Here is a 15,535-nt window from a genome sequence, read left to right on the forward strand (position 1 = left end):
ATACATATATGTTTTTTTTTTTTACTTTTTTGGGCATTTTATGGCTGCTGCGACTTATACTCCGGTGCGACTTATAGTCCGAAAATGACGGTACTGTGTGATATAAAAAGTTATTTTCACGATGATGAAAAAGCGAAGCGGGGAGAGTCTCTGTTTTTTAAGTTTGTCGTGTGTTTTACATGCTGGATGACTTTTGCTTAGTCTAAATTGTTTTTGTGAGTTTACAAACTGCTGCAAGTACTGTCAGTATACATGTAAGGTATGATTATTAACCCTGTTAAAAAAAAGGCACTTTACCACCTAAATAATTTCTTAATTCTTGCACCAAAGTTGACACGAGCTGCCATCCACGGCTTCACAACTTTTCTGATATTCTCCACAGCCCCCGTGATCCTTTTAGGAGCGTGCATCACTCGCTACTGCATCAGCCCCAAATGCGGCTCTGCCTTTTTGCTAATCAGGCTGATTGGAGGTGTCCTTTGGCTCACCTGGGGGCTTCCAATCCTATTAGGCCAACCGTCCTGAGCCGAACGCACCCAGCAGCCGCTCGTGTTTGATCACTGGTGCTTAGAGCCCACACTTGTCCTCTTATGTTGCTGTTAAGGCAGGAGGGAGGGGAACGGTAGGGTGGGGTTTAGTTTGGGAGCTGGGGGTTCAAATGTGATCTCCTTAACTCTCCAGGGGGGCAGAGGGTAGTTCCGTGCCCCACCTCCTTTCGCTGACACCCGACTGGAAACTTTTGATATCAGCTGAAAGGCGTAACGTTGCGAGGTGTTTCCGAGGAATGGAGGGAAGGCGATACTGTGGCGAGGAGAGAAATAGGCATTCTGTCAGCCATGTTGGAGACCTATCCAACCATTTATCCATTCATCCTATAATTATCTACCAATTTTTCAATTCATCCTACCCATCGACCTATCCTCCATCTTTCTATCCATCTCCTGTCCATCCCACATCACCGCACCATCACTGCTCATCTCTTTCCCAAATTCTCCACTCATCACTTTCTCTTTACCTTCTCCCTCATGGCTATTATTTTATTTAGCCCATCACACCACAAGTCTCTGTTGTGGTTGCCCCTCCGTCCCTCCCTCTCACCCCAACCTCCTCCTCCTCTTTCATCTGGCCAAGAGTGTCCAGGAAGAGCCATGCATTTCCAAAGTGGACTGGATGGGAAATCGAAGCCGGGCTTCTGTGTTTATCAAGCCCTAGCTCCGTCACCTTACTCCTACTTTTCTGTCTAGAGGCGCCGACAAATTGGTGACAGCAGCAACAAGAGTGGGAGCACCTGTGCTCCTTTTTCTTTGGGGGGTGCACACATCCCCACAATACACACATATACAGCATAGTACCTTGGCCCTGTTTAGTTTTATTACAGGTGTCAGGTGAGGAGGTGGAGGTAGGACTGCTGTCTAAAGTCACCCCTCAAACCTTCCCGCCCGACACACACACACACACACACACACACAGGCACCATCATTTCCACCATGCCGACACCTTGGCTAACAAGACCTGTGAACCGCAGTGACAGAGCTCCGAGGCTTGTCAGAGTTCCAGTCATTTAATGCCAATATGTTGGACTCAGCTTCTACCCAAAAAGGTTTCTATATGCACACAGACAAAAATGGTGCCACTGAACATTAGCCTCTGCAAGTTTCCTTCAAGTTCATTCTTTTAGTATGATATACATTTGCGAAAATGATTGGAATCATTTCTGTGAAATGTCTGCCGTGCTATTTTTAGTGTACTAGCACGTATCGGGTTCTCCTGAATATAAGCCGCTACTTTTTGCGCAAGCTTTTAACCCTGCGGTTTATAATCAAGTGTGGTTTATCTATGGATTTTTAATGATTATTATGATATTGTATGATTTGTGCTTATTCTCTTATATATGGAAATTAAACATTAAAACACCTGCGACTTATAGTCCAGTGCGGCTTATATATGACGAAAACGGTATTTTCCCCGGATTTTAGCTACTGCGCCTTATAGCCCGGAAATTACGGTAATTTGTACAAATTGCTAGCGAGCACTGCACAGAAAACCTTGAGCTCAAATAAAAAAAACTTTAACCACTGCAGTCATGTACAAGTAGAATCCAGCGCTGACTCGAGTGAGAGCCCGAAATAACCTTTCTTCCTTGGAAATGAACTGCGCAAACAACGTCCGCCTATTGTGCCTAAGCGCTTACAATGATGCCATTTAAGAGCGTATTGATCCGCCAGCGCGGGGTCAATCACTGGATCAATGCTGTGTGTGTCGGTCAGCTCGAGGGCTGGTTGACTGTGTGAGTGAATGGATTGATGAATGGCTGGATGGATTGACAGAGAGACGGAGGAGTCCAAGGTTGGATTCGTGGAGGAAAATCAGTGTCGGGTCTATACAAACATGAACTTGTGAGGTGCTGAAGGTCTCAATCATCTGGACTTTTTTGTGTGTAAAATGTTCTGCCCTTGAAACGGATGTTTGGCGTTTGCCTCTGGAAGCACAGAGTCAATATTCTATGTCATAAAACAATTTTTGGCTTATTGAGCCAGCTTCCACTACAGAATGCAGAGCACATTTATCAAGGTTATCATTTTCACCTCAAAATATTGGTTAGATTGGCTTGGAGTAAATGGACGGAAACACGATGGTGTGGTGGTAATGGACAGTACACTGAATAAAAATTTAAAAGCAACACTTGTTTTGGCTGAACCCAGAGATAAAAAAAAAAAAAAAAAAAGCGCCATTCCCTCAAATTGTGTTCACAAATTTGTTTTAATGTACTGGCTATGTTGTAATTAAACATACCTCATTCCCATATGGAGTCAAACAGTTAACCATAACTTGTTTTCTTTCTAAACTTTGAATTCTTATTCACCTTTGTTTGTTTTAAACCTTGTTTTGAAGCACCCCTTGCTGAATTCTGACTTCTCTCCTGATTTCCTGAGCCTTCACGATATATTAATTTAAAAGGAATATTCTCCCCAAAATGTCCAACTATAGTACCGTGTTGACCTTTCATACCGTAGAAACATTAATAGAGTGATAAAATCCAAACATTTTTGTCATTAGCAGACCCCACTGGGTATATTCTCCTTATTTGTTTATGCCAGACTTGATTGACCTAGTTACCCAGCTCTTGGCAATGCAACACTAAAGTATAACACAATGCAAGTGAAGAAGAGGTGTCGAGCCTTTATTATTCCGCCTTATGAGACATGCGAGTAAACACGCACGCCTGCGCATGAAGCGCTGATCATCGGGGGAACGGCTGAGGTCATGCCTCGCGACGACGGGAGTACGGGGAAGGAGCTCATTTGATATTCGGTGAGAGATGTCAATTGTGCCCTCAGTGTATTTCTATGGAAAAATTGTAAATAGAGCCTTTGTAAATAGCTCCTCGCTCTGCCAATCACCCTGTCTGCTCGCTGCACCGCGGCATTAAAAATTGATCCGTAGCCACGCTAGGGTGAAATGCTAACATTGCTGCCAAATGACTGATTAAAAAGGAAAACCTTTAATCTTTGCTTAAAAGTGTCTTCTGCCTTGGCATGCCTTTCCCCCTGTGCTCCTCGATCTTCCAAGGCTGTGAGGGAGGGGGGTCGCGCTTGGAGGGGAAACAGGGTCATGCTTCATGTAGAGTCAGCGATGTACAGTGATATGGCTCCAGAGGTGAGGGATTTAACTAAGAGCACATTTCGGATGCAACACGCTCCGCTCTCTTTGGAATTTAACCCCAAGCCAAAAGGTTAAAAGCGCGTTTGAGCGTCCCGTCAGGGGCAAATGTGTTGGCAGCGCCGCTAATGGTGCACAAAAAAATTACCATGCGAGGAATAGCTGGATCGTGTTGACAATGCGGCATGAAATACACTTTGCTATGCCTCACGTTTGCTCAAGAACTGTCTCTGAATGCTCCATTCCCTCACAAAAATACTCGTATTGCACTATTATGAGTGCCCTTTTTACCGCGTGGAAAAATTTCCCCTTGAGGGATGGGAATTAACCCCTATGGCGATATCTCTTTTTCTAAGTACCGTAATTTTCGGACTAGTCGCACCGGAGTATAAGTCGCACCAGCCATAAAATGCCCAAAAAAGTGAAAAAAAACATATACATGTATATAAGTCGCTCCTGAGTATAAGTCGCCCCCCCACCCAAACTATGAAAAAAAAACGCGACTTATAGTCCGAAAATTACGGTACTGTACATTACGATACAAAAGATTCAAAATAATCACATTTTCTATTGGTTGGTTGGTCTTTCTTTAGTCCTGTTGAGGTATGACTCAGATTTAGTTTATGAGAGATAAGTAAAGATCTTCCCAATACATATTAGTGACCCTCCATGCATAAATAACATCAAACATACGAAAAGAAAAAAGTGAACTTTCTTTTAATATGTGCCAGGCCAGATCAGACATCTGCGGGCTTTGCTTCGCTCATTGCGTGAGAAGAAGCGACGGTTGCGGAACGCCAACTTGTAGCTGCTTTACCATACTCTGAGCATCTGACAGTTCCTGGCCAAAAATAACATCATCATGCGAGAGCATGACTTGTCTCGTTTAGGTTTTTTTCTCTTTCCCCAATCTCCAGCGGTCCATCAAGGACCCGTTTCAAAATGTGGATGATGGCCATGCTAGTCCTGGAACTTTTCTGACACTCCAGTCTAACCTTTAATGCATCAAAGTGTTGCTGATGTTCTCTTCAAGGACCTCTAAACTGCAGCGCTCACCCAAGCTCCCGCCCCCCTCGTCTCTCTGTCATTCAGGTGTTTACTGTCATTTATACTCAGGGTTTTGTATAATCCTCTCACCACACCTGAGTGCTCCCCTCTTCAGTGTCACTGGATTTACTCTCTCCGCCCGTCTCCTTCTGTCTCGCTTCGCCTCTGCTCCAGTGCGCATCCTTTTTTTTTTTTTTCCTTTCTCATTCTTATGCACACGTTGTCATTTTCTTATGTAAATAACCACGGATAAAAAAGAAAAAAAAGGACACTTAACAGACATTTAGAATTTCACACACGCCGTATGTTTTCAGTCATCCTCATCAGCGGGCTCGTCTGCGGCGCGAGTGTGTTTGCCTGTAGCTGTAAATTAGAGCTTGTGATTTAACTCATTGAGACAAAAGAGAAAGACAAGGAAGCATTAATAAAACAAATGATTTGGAGAAGGTGAAGAACAAGTGAGGGGATGAGTGGAGGGGAGGGTGGAGCAACGGCAGAAATGGGCCAGTCTGTATTTCTGTTCTACTTTCACACAGCGGCGGCGGCGGCTTTATTAGCAAGTCTGTTTCCAGAACAGCTCGAGCATGCATGCTTATTGATTGAGATGGTGCTCGTGCAAAAATATGCAAATTCATGTGCGTGATGATAACATTATTTGTGTGTTCCAGAGACAGTGCTTAAATTATTTACGCCCAAAGCCCGCTAATTAGTATCAAGATTTTTTAAATGGGGTCAATTATCGCTACGCCATTCCATGAACTTTTTTTCTTTTGTCTCTGTACTGTTTTTTTTTTTGGGTGAAACGTGTTACATGCTGCCGCTTCAGTTTTTGGATGCTCCGCCGACGCACAAAATTGGGTGTTTTTTCCGAAAACAAACTGATGTCAGTGCTTCTCCCTCGTTGACATTATTCATATGTTCTGCAAGAAAGCTGATGAGTCACAAACGGGGGGCGAGGAAAAAAGAACTTCGACACTCACATTGCCGACAGCTGCTATTAGAGTTAAGCTCCTTAATAAGACCAATTAGAATTTTACTGTGCAGTAATGAAGGCATCTTAAATAGCAATATTTCTTCAACACACCACTTAGCGAGATTCTACTAAATAGATAACTTCTCAAATTGTGACACTTTAAAGAAACGGGAATCACCCTTCCCCTCTCGTCTTTTTAAAAGTGATTGTGTACACCTAGAGGCAGTATTCAATCACTTTGATAGGATTAAATAAGCAGCAATCTATGAACTATTTGGCAGGCTTAAGGAATGACTTCACTACGCCACCACAAGAAGATTTGAGGAGCTCAAAGTAACACGAGAAGACATAATAGCCCAAATCCGGCCACAGTCGGTTTTGCAGATCAAGATTATTTACAGTATCATCGTAAAGATATCCCACTGAGATGGTTAGAATGTTCGCTATTATAGTAAGTGACTGTTTTCATCTAAATCCAGAAAATTCTACTGCGCTATGAAGTCTGCTGTCATGTTGATTTATTCATTTTCTCCGTACTGTATGTCTTTGTCTCTTCAGGAAAAATCTGGAAGCCATAACCCAAATTTGTCCCAAGTTGTCATGAGTCCCATGCTCCGATGCAAACGGAGACCTCCTGGGAGACGTGCGGGTTCTGCGGATGAGAACGGGTGCTCTTGTCACGGTCCACATCTGAGATTACGGCCCGGTTTGAAATATCCACTTTACAGTGTGGTGATTCCAGTTGGACTTTGTTTCGCCAGCTCTACCTCAAGCTCCGCCCATTTCACGCAACGGCTCAAAGACATCGGTGAGTCTGGTTTAGTTGAATTTTCAAACATTGCCAAAACATAATGAAGGGCGTTTATTGTGTAGAGCTGACTTTTTTTTTTTTTATAAAAACCTTTCCCCTCGTGGGCAATCATTGATCCACTGTGGCGAGGACAACCTCTTCTAACAAAGAAAAAAAAAAACCTGAACAGAACCAGATTCAGCGTGGGCAGCCATCCAGTAGTGAGTCTGGAAAAAATATCATCTTTTAACTTTGAAGCTTCACAGTATGTGCGACTTGAAATCGAGCTATACGTTCTAAAAAAAAAAAAAAAAAATCCAGCGCCGCCAATACAGAAGCAAGTCTCAGATGATGTGCTAATTGGGCTCAAAATGAGGACAGTCACACCATAAAACACTCCAGCCCACTTCCCGCTGATGTGGCAAATGCTTATGACCACCGTCCCAGTCATCACTCATGACCTTTGACCTCATCCCAAAGTCGCCGAGTGTTAAACTGACCACACTCCAGATGACTGATTTCGTCCGGCGCTGATGACAACATAACGCTTCCAGTATGTTGTTTATTAAAAACATAAGCAAGGCGGCCCAATCCCAGACCCCCTCCAGATCTTGGCCCGTTGTAAGACATTTCACGGTGGAGTGCTTTCAAGGCTACGCATCTCCGTGGCAGGAATCACATGTTCATGTTACTACGGCTCTGCTCAATGTCAGGAAATTGATTTGTTTCAGGGATAAGAGTGAATGTGATGAGGATGTTGGATCATTACAAAAAAAAGAAAAAAATCCTTGGAATTGTGCAGCATTGAAAATGAAGTTTTCATTAGGATTGCTCGACTCAGACGTCTTTTTTGAATTATGTTCATTAAAACCATCTCTCAATTCATTTAATTTGACCTTTGTTGTAGGTGTATATCATTTGTCTCTGATAGTCTTTTATTTGAGCTTGCACTCCATATTCTGCTCAAAGCTGAATATGACGGATCGGAACTTATTTTGTGGGCAATTGGTGTCTTCATTGTTGTCTCAGTTGTAGAATGAACATTAGATGGTTCCCGCAAGTGCCATTTTACAAATAGTTTATCGTTGTTCAAAGTCTTAAATCCTGTCGCTTTATTGACTTTAGTGCGACAAATAAGTTTGTCATGTCTTCCAACTTGTTCTTCCCAAGTCTGTAGTCAGTTTTATTCACTCGTTTGATGAATCATTCAGTCATTTACAATTTTTCAATTAGAAAAAAAATGTCCCCTGTTTCCCCACAGTTTTGGGGAAAATATACTGTTGAATATTTATCAGTATTTTTAATAAAAAAAAAAAAATGGGGGGTTGATTTTATATGTATATACACTACCGTTCAAACGTTTGGGGTCACAAAATTGTTTGGGTGACCCCAAACTTTTGAACGGTAGTGTAAATATTACTATAATAAAATATTATGAATGAAATATTATAAATGATATCTTATATTTGTATAAGATTAGATATAATCTATGAATATAAGTATACATATATATTATAAGATTTTTTACACAGAAGATTATATATATATATAATCTATAAATAATTATCTAAATAAATATATACACTACCGTTCAAAAGTTTGGGGTCACCCAAACAATTTCGTGACCCCAAACCTTTGAACGGTAGTGTATATTAAAAAAATATTTCCCCAAAATGCATTTCAATGGGCATCATTTATACGTGCATTTCTGCTATATTCAATCTATTGATGTTGTCAGGTTACAAAATTTACAAAGTCAAATGGTTTATTCTTTGTGAACGATTACAATAAGCGCTCTAGCTAGTCCGAGTTGTCAAGAGTACATAATTCTGAGGCAATTTCCCTCACTGTCTCACAGTTTGTTTTGGTGTGTGCGAGTCAGTATAGGTCGCAGCCTCCTTTCCAATCGATTCAAGGTGAGAACTGTCGATTAAACACCCTGAGCTGTGCTCTAAACTTAACCTCGGGGTGATTCCAACCAACCCCTTGCGCGCACACACACACTTACCTGTCATCCATCAATACCCCCACGGCGGCAGCCCCTATTGATCCCTCCCCCTCCCTCCAGCCGCCATTTTTCACCCCATACCGTACAACATGAGGCCCAATCCGTGGTTTAATTTCTGACAGATGTACAATAAAGTCCGAGTTATTATTTAACTCTTCCGACCGCGGTGCACGCTTTGATTTAGCACCCCGGGATGCGGGATGAGTTACAGCTGACGCGTACAGTCTGCCCGGGCTGCAACGGTAGGCAAGCCGCTTCATAACTCAGCTGCCAAATGTGTAGTTAGTCAATCACTTGATCTGTAATCACAAATGCTGCCAGAAATTACATGAGTGATGAGCTGTAATAAAAGCACTTACTTTTCCTGCTCTGTCTCTTAAGTGTTATTGGCAGACCCCTCTCTCCCAGGAGGCCGAGACAAAATCCCGATATAAACTGCCTCATTGGTCTCTCTCTCTCTCCCGTTGGTACGCTCTGCTCTACTGTACATGTGAGTGACTGCACGAGAGTCGAATGCAATTTTTTTTTGACATTCTTCTCTCCATTTTGGGATTGCCTTGCTTCGGGACAAATGATCCTCACCGGAGTAGAGACAGCCATCCACGCCTCAATCATTTATAATCTGTAATGTCTGCAGAGGTGCAAGAAAATACAATTGAGTGAGGATGATGATCTTTACACACACTCTGCACTTGTAATTGGCCGTTAAAATGGATTGCTTTTTTGTAAATCGGACAACTTTTTCAAATTTATGTTTCCCGCTAAATTCACGATAAATGTACGCTTGGTTGTTTTCCTTATTTGATCGCTTCGGATGTTAAGCACTTTTATTCGAGTTTGGGTTGGTTATTTTGGCTGAAACCGGTCACAATTTTGAAGCGGAACTGAATTTAATGGAACATTTTTAGAATGCATTGATGGCTGAGTGGGTAGAACCTGTGACATTGGGCATCTGGGCTCAGATTCTGGTACTCAGCCCGCCCACAGAAAGGATTGGCTTGCGTCAGGACGTGTAAGAACTGTGCCAAAAATATGTCGGCGACTTTCTCTGACAGGCGAAAGTTGCTTTTCCCTCTTCAAAATCTTGACCCGACATGCTGGGTCCAATTCTTCGCCACGACAACCGCCCACCTCCACCCACGTAGCCTTTGCCGTGACATTTTTATTGATCTCTGTAATAATTACACATTCTTGTTATTGATCAAGCCGATTGATGAAATCATATTTTATTGGATAGGTCTGATGATTTGATGCATGGCAGCATAAATCTCCCCTCGCAAGCAGCTGCGTTGGAACTCCGACCGCAAAGTGATTGATAAACACGCACAAGCACTTGTATCATTTCTATCTGTTGCTTGAACACGGCGGTATTAGTCACAGGTTAAAAGACAGACAGAAGTATAATCATATTCATATCTGTGCTCCAGCCATATAAATAGATGATTGCAAGGGATGACAAGTGCTTCCCGGCCCAGCTCATACGTTGCGATATATAAGCTTGGCTGTTTATGGAGTCAGTGACCATCTTATCGTGATTTGTATTGTCAGGCAGAGCCGGATCTGCATGCTGGTAATAGATTCTGATGTGGTTCAAATGCCCTGCAGTGAAGGCCAAATAGAGACGAATGTGAGACATAGGAATGGAAGCTTTGCTCTACGTGAAGCGTGTTTTTCATGTGTTGCAGCCCAGGGAGCCGAACGGCTCGGCTCGCCGGATGATCAACGCTGAAACTTTCAGTGTGGTGAAAAGATAGAGATTAATCGAACAAAATAAACATGTGATTTGATTTGGACTTTCGTTCTGCCCGGCAGTGGTAATATATTTGCAAGGAATCATATTCCGATGTACCGTATTTTCCGGACTATAAGGCGCACCGGACTATAAGGCGCACCTTCAATGAATGGCCCATTTTAAAACTTTGTCCTTATATAAGGCGCACCGGACTATAAGGCGCACCATTAATGCATCATGTCAGATTTTTAATCCAAATCAAAACATTCTCCATTTTATCTTTTTTATTTCAACTTCAGATGCAACAAATGACTTTCTAATCACAAAATAATGATCCATAGTCTTTTTGATTCATGATTCATAGTCTTCAGCGGGCCACTTATGATTGATTTCATGACACAATGCTTCGGGCCAGTTTCAATTTAGGAATTTGGTCCATATATAAGGCGCACCGGACTATAAGGCGCACTGTCAGCTTTTGAGAAAATTTTAGGTTTTTAGGTGCGCCTTATAGTCCGGAAAATACGGTACTCCAATATTTTCCGATGTAATGCGATGTGCCTTCTTTCTGGCACAAAATGGCAAATACTGCCAAATACTGCCCAACTGTTTTATTGTCGTTACAACATTTTGGTTTTATTAGTCAGTATTTTCATAATTCCACAGTGTATTTTCAATGTTTCTATACATTTCATTCCTAGTCTTGTAACAATCGACAAACATTCCCTGAAGAAACACCCAAAGTTTTGGCTGCCGCGGTCGCTCTTGAAACACAAACCAAAAGGAAATCATCGGCAAATGTACGTATACTAGTTCCTTGTTGCGGTGCATTATCACCTTTTGATCTCGCAGTGGGAAAACATACCATGCGAGGAGAAAGAATTTATTACTGTTGAAGGTAAGGAAAACAGGCCCGATATGCTTTGGGTTAAAAAGCAGTAGATTAGACCGTGTTTCCATTTTGGCAAGCGTTGCAAGAGAATGTTTTCTTTTTGGGGTTTTCGGCTCGATTCAGAACCACTTGGGGGTAAAAAAGCCTATGGTGCGCCACTGACGGCTGTTTTTCACATTTGAGTTGGTCAAAGGGACATGGGAAACGTTCATGTTCAAGGGGCCTGCGAAACTCTAAAAGCCGGAACATACAGTTAAATCGCTGGCCCCGTCAAGACCCCCAAAGAGAGGCTACTTGTGCAAAAATGCTGGACGGCCTGTCTGGCTTCAACTTGGTAAAGAAATTGATTGTAATCGGGAGCGATTTGTTTGATCAGAAAATCTGGCATATTTTCTGAACTGAGGGTCAAGTTAGAAAACTGATGCTGAAGCAGCGAATGCCAAAAATGTTGAGATCTGCTAGTGCGAATAAACGTGCATTTGATGTACTATGATGGAATAAACAGTGTTGCTTTCTTCTGAGAAGTCTCAGTACACATCAGAATCAATACAACTTCTCGGATACAAAATTCATAGTAGTTTAATTCCACTCCACTATTTCCTCAGTATTTTCATGATTAATTGAATGCTAGCTCGGATAGCGCATGATTGATAGAGTATGGAATCCATTCATGGTGCATGGCACATTACTAAAAGCAGACTGCTGACTTTCAACATATAACTACTTTTGTAGCGCAGCTGTTTGAAATGCTAATATGGAACAATACAGCCAGTGTGCTCCCCTGAGCTTGAGCGAGGAAGCAGAGCAAGAAAAAAAAGAAGGAACGTTTTTAATCTGAACAGGAAGCCTACGCTGGCGATTCGCTGTGACACGGTGATTGATATGAGTGAGGAGGGTATTTACCCAGGCTGACGGCATAGGAGCAGGACAGTGTTTTCTTCCCATCCCTACGCTTATCTCCCTCCATAAATCACTGCCAATGGGATGCATACAAAATGTGGATGAGCAAATGTTGGATGGCTCAGAGTCAGGTAATTCCACTTTGACCTTTACATTTGGCATTGGTCGCTGGTGCTAAATGCATACCCTGACCTTCCTTGACCCTGGGCTATTCATATTCAAAGGCTGTGAAGCAAAATGCTTACAACACAAAACGATGTCATTAAAAATATCAAATAAATGAGAAATTTCCTTTCTCCATGTCTCATTAGTCTATGTCTTTATTGGTGTGATTCCATTACCCCCAGGCCAGCGGCGCTCCATGTTGCCCCGTGTCCTTGCTAACCTTTGACTCCAGCCAGTGCTTGAAAGGTTCCGCACTTTGCCCTCTCCCATTTGACCCGTCTGAAATATACCTTTATAATTGCCCCCGTCGCTATCAAACGCACATACGAGCGGGTAGAGGTTGCAGGAAGGGGGGGGCTGAAGTCTGCCCGGTAACCTCCTGGCCTTATGTTCATCCATCCTGCTCGGAGCCACACAACAGACTTCCTCCCCCCACCTGCAATCCCATACTGTATTAGTCTGCATGTCAGCATTATCGATGGCGGTCTGGAAATATTTTATTGGTCAGTCACAACCTTTGACTGGGGCAATGCAAACACTAACTCCCCTAAAGCCTCCTATTGACGTGGATATATGTATGTGATCAGATAGCTAATTGAAGTATAGATTCAGAATGACCATTTGGTTTTGAACACGGCGGGGTCACCGTTGCTTTTTGCACTTTGCATGTGTAGGATCAATAGGCAAAACACATATTGAGCAAAACACTGATACATGGAAAGGCATTTTGTAAAAACAGGGAAGGCCATTTTATATCCGATACCTGTACCAATACTGCAGCCTGGAGGATTGACCAATACGGAAACGTTAATATTTGGCTAGCGGTTCCTTGATACTGACATCTGAAATCACGTTTGAAGTACAATTCTGAAGTAAAACACACGGACGTCTTGTGTATTTTATTTTACAGACCATTTGGAGCGCAGTATTATTATTTCTCTTCATCAGAAGGAGTAAAGCATGCACTGAAGCACCCACAATTAAGATAAGGCCCAACCACAGCTGGACAATTATCTGCCAACTAACCTTTTCTGGAACTGCTTAAGAACCTAAGGACCTCTGAGGATTGACGCATCCTTGGTTGAACAAGCACTTCAGGAGAGCAAGCCAAGGTTTGAAGATATGAAGCGAATCGAGAGGTGCACAGAATGAGAACTTGGGAAAAAGTATGACGGGGAGATCACTTAATCCAGCTTCTCGGAGTGGAATTTGTAAGACCTGTTGGTGGCAGACATGAGGAGGCTTTATGGACTTTTTACCCGTGAGGAGCCAGCTTAGCACGGGGATCTAGTGGAGCACCAGGTGACCAGTTGTCTGTCCCCAAGCATAACCTAAAGCTTTGTAGACACTGCTGCCATTGATTGCAAGGAGCTGGTGAGATTGTCCTGCAGCAGAGGTCATTATCACCCATGTTGAACGATTTGGATATCAGCATTCCCAGTTAAATCATTCCCAGGTGAAGTCTGATATCAACTCCTAATATCTGTGAGAATGTTTTTTATCAGGGAATATTTGTTGTTGTTGTCACGGGATACATGATATATCATATTTGACGGCCACGCAACAATTTTAATCGAACGATTACAAGTTCAGTCTGCTCCATTTTGTACTTCTACAGTATCCATCCTGGTTTAACAAGAGTCACGGTGTTCCCATTGTACCCCGCTTTACAATCATCTGCTATGATATCTGATACCAAAACTCCCCGCAGGGAAACCACAGCAAATCGACAATGGATTAATGGATCTGGTCTCGCTCATAAATCTCCTTGGGATTGGAAAGCATTTGAGGACAGTTAGCCTGTAGTGGTGTGCTTAATGTTACCGGCAGTTTGGGTTTCCCATCGTTCAAAGTCTTGACAGGCTAGTAAAGATGTAGCAACCATTATGGCTGCGTTAAATCAGCAGATGTCAGGAAATTGTAAGCTTGCTTTGTCGTGAGCCGTGACATCACTGATTTGTTTAGAAATGACTTGCTGCTTAACACGTATAACTAACATGAAGCATTAAACCAGGGAAAAAAATATCCTTCAGCGTCAACGCACCGGTTTTAAGGCCTTACCGTAGATCACGGTGGTTAACAGTTAGCGGTTCCTGCCCATCCCAGACAGTGCTGTCATTACCAATCCATTGTAAGACCTGAGAGCAATGTGTAAGTACGGCAGACTTATGGGAGGAAGGTCTCCTCTGATTCGGCAGCAGTGAGCAATCATCGCCAGATGGGGTGGTCGACAGAACCTTCGGAGCGCCATCCCGCCACGCCTTACGTGTGCGTGAGTAGAGTACAGCCTGGTTATTTGCTGCTATTTTTACAAAAAATGGGTTGATTTGTCTTAGGCCATTACCGTCTATTACAGCTGCGAGTCTTGGAGGAAAAGGTGGGAAACGGCAGACGCTGGCATTCTGCCTAAAGAGAAATCAATGAAACAAATTAATCCTTCGCAGGCTGCGGTGACACAGTAATCCATCATTCAGGGGGCGCTTTTACGCACTGAATCAGTGAGTGAGGCAGAAGGATGGAGGCACCGGGGGTCGGGAAAAGAAGGGGGCTGGGTACTCGGGGTGGAGTGAAGTGGGGCCGATGCCCTGCGGGACGAGGGCAGACATCCACACTCCAAAACATAGCCGTAACCGTGGGTGGTGGCAAGGAATCAAGGAGCTTTGAGGACTTTTTTTTTTTTAAACATCTTTCAGCTGCCTGCGGACACGGAGAGCTGGAGGCGGAGGGGGAGAGGGAGGGACAGAAACAGAATCTGCTAATGGCGTCACGGCTATAACTCGGACATTTGCCTTCACGCCTATCTCCTCGTTTGTCCGCCGCTCACTTCCGGCTTCAACTTTGAGCTGTCAGAGCCGAGTCATTTATTTACATTGGACACGCGTGCAGGAAACTGACCGCAAATGGCCAACAGTGCAAATCCGAGCGGTGTGGCATTCATTTCATGGTACCGCACTGTTTGGAATGGTAAACCTTGATCTAGTTTGTGTTCCCACAACTTTGTCCCAGTAGCTGCATCAGCGATGTAAATAGTATGACATCATACCAGGAGGAATGTTTAATAAGAGGAACAAGTAAATGGAGGATGACAATGGAGTACTAATATTTTGGTTCCGAGCTGCATTTTTCTTTCAACTGTAAATTCATCTTAATTTGAGTCAAGTTCTAGTCACACAGTTAAGATGACTGTATTTTTGAACGATAAATCATGTCAGATTAAAAGGTGGAATTAGCAAGTCTATTTTTGGAATTTTCCATGTACTATAGGGCACACTGGGTTTTCTATTGACGCACCAGTTTGTAAAGTGCAATTTTGTCCATTAAGAGAAACTCGTTCAGCACGTGAGTCAGACTTTCAACTTTAATTCATA

At 42.9% G+C, this 15,535-nt stretch overlaps 1 long non-coding RNA gene across 1 annotated transcript; it reads right to left on the reverse strand.

Moving 5' to 3' along the window:
* Positions 1-10,894: 10,894 nt before the first annotated feature.
* LOC133154358 (uncharacterized) lies at positions 10,895-14,841 on the reverse strand. Its single transcript, XR_009714461.1, has 3 exons — positions 14,659-14,841; positions 14,512-14,573; positions 10,895-14,428 (listed from the first exon to the last, which is right to left on the reverse strand). It is a non-coding gene; the product is annotated as an uncharacterized LOC133154358 (long non-coding RNA).
* Between the last annotated feature and the right edge of the window lie 694 nt (positions 14,842-15,535).

The sequence above is a fragment of the Syngnathus typhle genome, linkage group LG5, assembly GCF_033458585.1.
Source record: "Syngnathus typhle isolate RoL2023-S1 ecotype Sweden linkage group LG5, RoL_Styp_1.0, whole genome shotgun sequence".
In the NCBI taxonomy this organism is placed as follows: domain Eukaryota; kingdom Metazoa; phylum Chordata; class Actinopteri; order Syngnathiformes; family Syngnathidae; genus Syngnathus; species Syngnathus typhle.